Here is a 9,412-nt window from a genome sequence, read left to right as displayed (position 1 = left end):
CCTGCTATACCCTTCAACTTCAGGCAATCTAGCTGGAATAGCTGCTCTAGGCCAGACTTGACTGGGACTTCCCTTCCCCATCATCCTCAGCATTTCCTTCACCTTTTCCTCTGTGGGAACGCCTGTCCTTGGATCTCCTGGCTTCTCTTTCTTGGTTTATTCACTTACTTTGAAAGTGTACCATCTCCCATTAGCTACCTGAACAGAGTGCCCAGGATGCAATGTTTTGGGAGAATCTGTATGTCTTAAAATGTCTTGATTGGTAGTATGGAATTACAGATAGGAAATAATCTCCTTATAATTTCAAAAGTACAATATTACCTCATACCCATCTAGTTTCTAATGTGTCTGTAGAGCAGCCTGAAGCTACTCTGGTTATTAATTCTTTTTACATTATTTTTTTCCTTTTTGAAAGCTTTTAGATTCTTGTAGTCATCCCTGGAATCCTGAAATTAATAGGATATGCTTAGAGGTGAGTCTTTTTCATTCACTGGTGGGATACTCAGTATACTCTCCGTCTGTGACTCACGTCTTTTAATTCCAGGAAATTTCCTTGTGAGCTTCCTTCACCACTTATAGCCACTTTTACTTCTTGTTTCTTCCCTCCCCAGACACACAGGAGGACTGATTTGCAGTTGCCAGTACACGCTTTCACATCTCCACACCTCTGCACGGGCTAGTGTCTCTGCTTAGAATGCCTTTGCCTGCCCAGTGATGTCCCTGACCACCTCCTCTGGGCCTCACGAGCAGAGTTAATTCTCCTTCTGTACCACAGTCCCTCTTTTTATCCGTTCATCATTCCCACTTACTTCCCACCAGACTACACATTCTTTTTTTTTTTTTTTTTTTTTTTTTGCGGTATGCGGGCCTCTCACTGTTGTGGCCTCTCCCGTTGCCGAGCAACAGGCTCACGGGCGCAGCCGCTCCGCGGCATGTGGGATCCTCCCGGACCGGGGCACGAACCCGTGTCCCCTGCATCGGCAGGCGGACTCTCAACCACTGCACCACCAGGGAAGCCCCCAGACTACACATTCTTTAAAGGCAAGACACATTTCTATTTACACCTGGATCTTCAGCACCTGCTACACAGCTAGGTGCATCACACCTTTTCCATTAAAAAGTATGTATTGAATGAATGAATGAATAAATAAACGAATAAATAATTTCTGGCTATTCCTGTTATGCCTTTTGCAGCTGGAAAGATTCCAATTAGATTAAGTAAAATCTGAGAACTATAGTTTTTATAAGTGCCCCCCAGAGGATTCTGAAGCAAATCCTGATTTGGAAACAGCTGCCTAGGCTTCTTGGGAGACTGAGAACAGTATATTCAGGATTAGGTGTCTCTGAGTCTGCAGGAGGGGGAGAGGAGGAGGGGGAGGGAAGAAATCCTTCCAGAACAAACAGATCTGAACCAGGATGAGATCAATATGAATAAGTCTGAACCCTCTGGTGCACAGCAAGTCCAGGGAATGTGGATGAACTGAGGCAGGATCAGTCCCACTTGACACTGACCCAGGGGTGCCAGAGGGAGGCTGACCTCTGAGCAGCATAGTTCTCCAGGATCTTCACCCTGAGATGAGGCAACCAGTCAGCTCTTCCCAGAATCACTGTTACTCATTTTGTGATACATCCTGCCTTTGGGAAACTGGCTATGTATGAACGGAACTATATAATTACTTGAGAGTTTTACTGAGACCATAAAAAATTAGGTCCCATCTGATTACCAAAGAGACTAACAACTCTGGGGTGTATGAATACAGGTTTTAACTCCAGTGAGCTTGGCAAAACATCATGGACATAGCTAAAAAACCTGACTGAGATTCCCATTGCCATCTATGTGACTGTCTGGCCACATATATTTTACTTTTCCCTTTGAGCTTTCTCTCCTTTAAAATCATTATTCTAAGAGGATCAACTTATGACCAGAAGAATGGATAAACTGAGTTGCTGATTAATCATACTTCAAGTATCTTGGGGAAGACTGCTACCTGATGAAATTATGTTCTAATTTTTCAGGTGTATTCTCCAATGAATAGACTAGAATTTAATGAGTCATCTATATAAATGTATTTACATAGTATACCCAATCAAATTATGTTTTCATTCCACCATGTTAAAACAATTGCTTTTACACAAGAAAGGCAATTTTTCTCCATGCAATAATTCCCAGTCCTAATTTTGTAGCATCCTAACTTTGGTTTCATAAACTCTCAAAGCTGTTTTAAATTTTAATGATAAGTATCTATCACAGAGCACTGAAGGGTAAGTTAGAACAGGGATATCACAAAAATGTATAAGAGGGTGTCAGAACTCTGAAAATATTGAAAATCACTAACTCAGTGGTTGAATCCAATCATTTGAGTACTTGAGTAGTAAGACTAATTTTTTTTTTTAATTTTTAAAGATTTCCTTAGGAAACTGCCCGGCCGTCCAGTGGTTAGGACTCCACACTTTCACTGCCCGGGCCCTGGGTTCAATCCCTGGTCGGAGAACTAACATCTTGCAAGCCACAGGGCATGGCCAAAAAAAAAAAAAAAATTTCCTTACATTAAAATTTTAAAATATTTTTAAACTATTAATTGCTGAAAGCATATATAGTACTATCAGGTAATTATCAAAAGTAGAACTCTAGGGAGGAAGAAAAAAAACCTTATAGGGAGTATTATTTTACTTTTTAAAGTTTTCAGCTTTCCAATCCAAAAAAATGGACTTTTGCCCTGGATTTTAAAAAAAGAAAAAAAAACCCCCACAAATTTAGAATTAGATAGATGTGAGTTAGAACTCTGCCTCTACTTCTCAGTAACCTTGAATCAATGACTTTTCTCAGACCATGGCATTTCCAGAGCCAATAAATGAAATATCCATTCTGTTACCATGTGTCTCAAAATTGACAGTCCAAAAGTTATCAAGTTTGAACAGTATTATTTGACTTCTTTAAGTCTCACTTCCAAGTAACAGATATTTCAACACGGACACAGCATGATCCAAGGGAAAGACCCCAGTTCGATAGCTCTAGTAGCAAATCTGAACTGACTAGCTGCCAGGCCTTGGGCAGGGCACTGAGCCTCTCCGGCCTCAGCTTTCTCACTGGCAGTAATACCCATTCTGTGTAGTTGTTGAGAAGTGGGAGATGCTGTGAAAGGCCTTGCACGGTGCCCAGCACCCAGTATATAATACTGAATAAGTGGAAACTATGGTTCTTTAATTATTTTAAGAAATCTTGATATCATATTTAACCATCTATTTTTTCAGCCTTTGTAGTTAGGTATGCTTTCCTCAACAGTTTTCCTCTCCTGTTTTCAGAATTGTTTTATATTATATCTTCATTAGTTTTGCAGAACAACTATAAATAATGTATTGTTGATCCTTAAATCCCTATTTTGTGAGCTTCTTTGTGTACGTTTTATTTTTTTTTCCTCACTCCTCTAGTTGCTGCTGTTGGTTTTGGCCATTTTTGCAAGATCTATCTTCTTAGTAATATAATTTTCTTTTAAACATTTTTTTCATAAGGAGAATATTTAAGTTATTAAAAGACAATACTTTTATTTTTTGGCACTTTTTAGATACTAGAGTTTCTGGGACCTATTTAGTCAATTATAGCCCTCATTTTGGAAGGGTCTTAGAGTATACATTTCTGTGGTGGCCATTATCTTCTTTCACATCTTATCTACTGCATATCAAATAGACTCAAGATACCTACAAATCTTAATTTAAAAAAATTAAATCTACTTATAAAAGGATTAGCTTTGCAGTATGCGGGCCTCTCACTGCTGTGGCCTCTCCCGTCGCGGAGCACAGGCTCCGGACGCGCAGGCTCAGCGGCCATGGTTCATGGGCCCAGCCGCTCCGCGGCATGTGGGATCTTCCCGGACCGGGGCACGAACCCGCATCCCCTGCATCGGCAGGCGGACTCTCAACCACTGCGCCACCAGGGAAGCCCAGGATTAGCTTTATTAGAAAAGAACTTTGGACTTTTTCTGGATTTTTCTATCTTTTAGGTTTATACAGGTCTATTATTTCTCAACTCAGATCCTTTTCTACCCCTAATTTACACTACTCTTCTTCCTCTCTTCACAAAAGTTAAAAGTCTATTTTCTGATACAATATAGAAGAAAAAAATGCATTTGTTTTGTCATGACCTGAATATGACAAAAAAAAAAAAAACCCAAAACCCCTCAGTAAATTCTTTTTGCCAAGCTCACTGCCCTAGTATTTATTTATGCTAGCATTATTTCAGCCTCCTTAACACAGATTAGTAAATAAACTAATAAAAATGTGCTTCATCACCATGTACATAAAAACAATACCACTTGGATGGCAGGTCTGCAATTTTTTTTTTTTTCCTGCAAGTCTTATCTTCAAAAAAATGGGGAAAGCTCTGGTTTGATGTATTTGTTTATAACACCAAGGTCAAAGATTCAAAGATTCTGTTCCTGAGCAGGACTGCTGTTCTGCTGTGATAGATAAGATCTGTAAGAGTAGCTGGAGACTGGGTATGAATAGAACTAACTAGTATTGTGTCTACTGTAGCTATGTCCTTCCTTCCTCCAAGGCTGCTTACCAGAAAGCAGACTATCTTGTCTAGAATAGGTTGCTGGGCTCAGTGAAGGGGATCTTCAGTCATGGATATCTGAGAGAAGCCAACTTTAAGAGTCTAAAAAAACAGAAAAGCTACTGTTTCACTTTTTTTCCCCCTCTCTCCTTTATCACATAAATATCATAGAACTCTCTAGTTAAAGCACAGGTTCAAATTAAAATGAACTAGTTAAATGAGACATTATTTGTACTTTAATACTTCAGTTAATGAAAAGAGACTTCCATGACATACTTTTCTTGCCAGAAATCTTGTTATGAGAAGCAAAATACAGGAGGAACAGGAATGTAGGGGGCAGGGGCACTTATGCCGCAGAAATGCCGTGTGTAAATGTGTCTGTGCTCAAACAGAAGCCCAACTAGGAAACTCGAAGTAGGTACGATCCAGGACATGGGTCACTGCAGGGGCTTCTCGTGTCGAGTGATTAGAAGCTTCTAGCGTTGAATGATTGGAGGCATGAGGAAGAGAATGGGGCCAGAGTCTGACTAAAGCAAAGGAGCATGGAGAGGGCACATTTCTATGGGCTGGCTGGAAGAGGAATACACAGGTGTTTGGGGATACGGGTGAGGGTAGGGGAGAAAGCCTGGTGAGTAAACATGGCTTATTCAGTCAGCAGGCCCATCCATCCCTAGATCCTGCCGCTACTCAGCTTTTATTTTTACTCTAGAACAGTTTGCTGTCAAACAGAAAGTATCTCACCTTCCTGGCTGCTAACAAACAGTACAATTTTGGACAAACCTAGAATGAAGTTTCCCTGAGAAAGGGAAATATGAGAGTTAAAAACTGGTAACCTTGATGTAACGTGAAAAAAAAAAAAATGGGGACATTAAAACTAGATAAGACCAAAGGAAGACTCTGTAGTATGTATCACCGAGCCAGAGGTAACGCTATCTGTGGACAAAAGTTACAGAAAGAATTCTGGGTTATTAGAGCTGCCTAACAAGGAAATATGCCACCCTGTTTAGTAGTGAGTCCTCCATCACTGAGAGTGTTGAACGGGAGTGTGGGTAGGAGACGAGGAAAGCAGAACGACTCGTTTCACAAAGATCCACTCCAACCCTATGAGTACACCATGACTAACTGACCTCTCCCTTCCCTTCTTAGGGATACAGTCATGAACCTGACCCTGAGAGCCCCCTCGCTTGTGGAGGAACACAGTGATCAATATCAGTAATGGGAATAATGGAGATGACTGGGCATCCTCCTAAATTTCTCCTCCCAAACTGGCTGAGAAGGTGAGAGCCATATTTTAGACTTCTATCCTAGAACTATCCTCCCCGCTCCTCTTGACTTCCAAAGCAAAGAGCTCTGCTGACCTCAAAAGCCACAGTATGACCACAGAAAAAAAAACCTCTTTGGATGATGATCTACCCCTATTCTTTTCTCAGCATAATGGAATTGCATTACCCCGTGTGGCAGGCTGGCCTATGAAGCAGAATGGTGCAGTACCATTTACCAGAACCAGGACCATGCTCCTCAAATGTGGGTTAGCTCACAGGTGGAGTACCCAGTTCTGAGCAGAAGATGTACGAATAAACACACGTCTCACATCAGCGATTTTACTTTAAGATTTTACTTTAAAGATTTGGAGGAATAAACTTGCTTAATGTCTGTTTGTATTGGTTTGTTCAATAAAGTCAAACAGTACAGAAGACAATGCCAAAGTCACATGAATTTTTAAGATTAAATGCAAGATTTGAAAAAAAGTGCTTGCTTACACTAGGGGTATTTATGGCTATCCTTACAGATCCCTGAAGGAATACATTCTTCCCCACTTTTGGAAGAAAAGTTTAATCAGCAAAGATTTACTCCATGACCTTTAGGCAGTGATCCTTGCCTTCTCTTTGGTTTTCCTCTATGGAAGTCCAGAGATGAGTCCACAAAGAAGAATGTTGGTCCCTGAAGGCAATCTGTGCTCAAAATCAGCTGTAAGAATGGTTCCAATGTTGGTCTTCTAGGTCATAATCTTCCACCATTCCTACAGCTCCCAAACTGTTCAAATATAAATGCACTAATTTTCAGATTCTCCCAAGAATATTACAAAGCTGTGTATAAACACAGAGGTACGCACAGAGCTGCTTTAGAAATCCTTATGTGCAAAGCAGGAGAATAGCTATGAAAACCTCCTAGCCCTACATACACACGTAAGTATGATTTGGGAACAGGGCAGGCTACCAAGGGCAAGCCTTAGCTGGGAGCAGGTGAGACAGGCAGCTTTCTCTGTGTATAAATTGAGAGTGTGGAAAACCCCTTCTCTACCACTCAGTGATGGTGGCTAAAGTTCCTGGCACTGGCTCAAGCATTTCCATGTGCTGTCTCACATCCTTCTGCTTATGAAGCAGGGATTACTGTCCTCATTTTGCATGTGAGGAAACTGAGGATCAACCGTGTAAAAGTTGCCCAAACCAACTACCTATCTTAAAGTGACACAACTGAAATTCAAATTCAGGTCTGACTTCAAAGTCATTATCATTTTTTCCACCATATCATGTCTTTTTTCCACTATATTATTCTGCCTCCTGCTTCTAATTTGCCTTTTTTTCTTTAAACAAACTCTTTTCTTATTATAGTAATTACTAGATTGCTTACCATCCACCTAAAGTTCAGTTTGAGGCTTTAAAGTGATGCCAGGGTTAGGGTGTCAAATGTGTGGCTGCTTTGTTCTCACAGAATCTCCTACTGTGTTGGGATTACTTAACTGCTATTAGGGCATAATCGATGGTTCAGCTGTCTGTAGGAGGGTCTGACACAAAAGCACCCAGGTATCAGTCAAACCAATCTAAGCTCTAGCATATATAGCTCTCTTTCCTTAACAGGTACAGTTTTTTGGTCACAGCTGGAAGTCTGCTTATTTGTGTGTAGTGGGGCAAGGTTAATAGCCACAAAAGTAGCTTAAATCTTCCCTGCAGTAAGACCAAAAGGTGCCTTAGCTGTACCTATTACATGTAGATAGACAAGACACTCTCCCTGTCAATCTGTCCTGGGTAGAATAAAATGGAAAACAAATGATCCAAATTGATTTTTATTTCCAGCATCTCTGGATACAGATATAAGGCCATCTTATTCCAAGAAGGCCTATATCACCACAAATATCCTTTTCTGGTTTTAAAAAAAAATCAATTCTCTTTCTTTTTTCTGAATCCATCAATTTCTAAAATCAACTGTCCACTTTTCTCTTTCACTCCACACTAGTAGTTTCACTCCATGTCTGACCCCTTTTCATGAAACATCACTGTAATTTCTCCAGTGTTTTCTCTGATGACTAGATTATTCACTCCATGCCCCTGTTAACTCCTGTTTATAATTTTGTAGCCCTATCAGTTTCACTGCTCATTCCGGATAGGCACTCAGCCAATATACTGCCAATAACACTCACTCTTGTGCTAACTTAAAATACACAGCTTAGCCTGCCAAGTTTCCTTATTTGGCAAGAAGGTCCCTGAGTTCCCAAGATCTTTGACCATCCATTTTTAGATCCAAATCCTCAGTGCTTAATATTTGGATATTTCTCTCTTTCTCTTTGATTTGTCCTTATGTGTTCCCCAAAAGAATAAGAAAAAGAGATCAATCATCTATTTGCTTTCCTAGACAAGAAAAAAATGTCCTTGCCATTATGGTCATTTACTCTGGAATTATTACCACTAAAACTTTTGATATAAACAATATTTTCCAGTTTAAAAAAATTCCCATAATAATCTCAAAAAAGTTATAATAAAAATTAAATTCTGAAAGATTAAAATAAACGTACACATTGCTCTAAAAGACCATGTTTCTTTATCTTAATTCTCTCTTTCCAAACAAACTAAATTCGCATTCATTTACAATCTCCCAAATCTCTCACTATTGTAGCAGGAACGTAAAACAAAGGCTCCACAAATGACTAAAACTATAATTAAAATGCAGCCATCCCATATTTTTTGAAAATCAAAAAACGACATGCAATTTCATTGTGGAGATGGGCCTACTACAAAGAAGACACTAACTGTCTTGGATTGCTTGTTTATTTTTTGTCTAAATGTGTCTGTAGGTTTGGTTCCACTGAATCCTAGCTGTTCACTTCAACGGAGGTCAGGAAAGCAAGAAGGCTCTCCTAAAACAGCTTTAAGGTTAAAATATGGATATACTTTAACAACCACCGTAGCTCAAAAATCATAGAATTAATTCTGTAAGTCCATTCTAACACACTATCATACATAAGAAGCTGTTTATTGTAATATGACTGGAATAGGACACTAAATGATGTTGCTTTCATTATTAAAGAAATTAACAAAAATAGTAATTAAGTTTCCCCATAAACACTGCTTATCCAAGACCCAGAGGCGCATCAGAAACATACATTTTCAACAATCGAACGATTGCCCCATTTTGTAGGAAATTCAATGTCCTCCGGCCAGTTTTGGATTAAAGTTTATCTGCAAGCTGTCAGGAGCAAGCGAGGGGTGGCGGCCGCTCAGCCTTCACCTCCGGCCTGGTGCAGGACCCCGAGCCCAGGAACCCGGGGACGCCACCGGGTCGGCAAAGCGGCCACCCCGACGCCCGCGGAAGGCACGAGCTCCACGCTGCCCGGGGCAGTGCAGGAGCCGCCGCTCTGGGCGGAAGGCGAGCTCCCGGGACGGCCGGCAGGAAAGCAGAAGTTAGTGGCCTCTCCTCGCACGCAAGCACCTCTGCCAGGAAGCGGCCTGCACCCTGCGCTGATTTGGGAGAATCGCGCCTCGCCTCTCGAGAGACGCCCGGGTCACCCCCGGCGAGGCCGGCGCTCCACGTCCGGGCAGGGGAGCGGAGGCCGGGAGGCGCCGCCCGCCGGGGCCGAGACCACCG

General features: G+C 41.1%; 1 protein-coding gene across 1 annotated transcript in view; it reads right to left on the bottom strand.

Moving 5' to 3' along the window:
- Positions 1–9,412, bottom strand: part of MAP3K20 (mitogen-activated protein kinase kinase kinase 20) — a 183,197-nt gene that overhangs the window by 173,217 nt on the left and 568 nt on the right. The gene's annotated exons all lie outside the window — the stretch shown is intronic.

Source organism: Lipotes vexillifer, unplaced genomic scaffold, assembly GCF_000442215.2.
Source record: "Lipotes vexillifer unplaced genomic scaffold, Lipotes_vexillifer_v1.1 scaffold1306, whole genome shotgun sequence".
NCBI lineage: Eukaryota > Metazoa > Chordata > Mammalia > Artiodactyla > Lipotidae > Lipotes > Lipotes vexillifer.
This window is presented reverse-complemented; position numbering and strand designations above follow the sequence as displayed.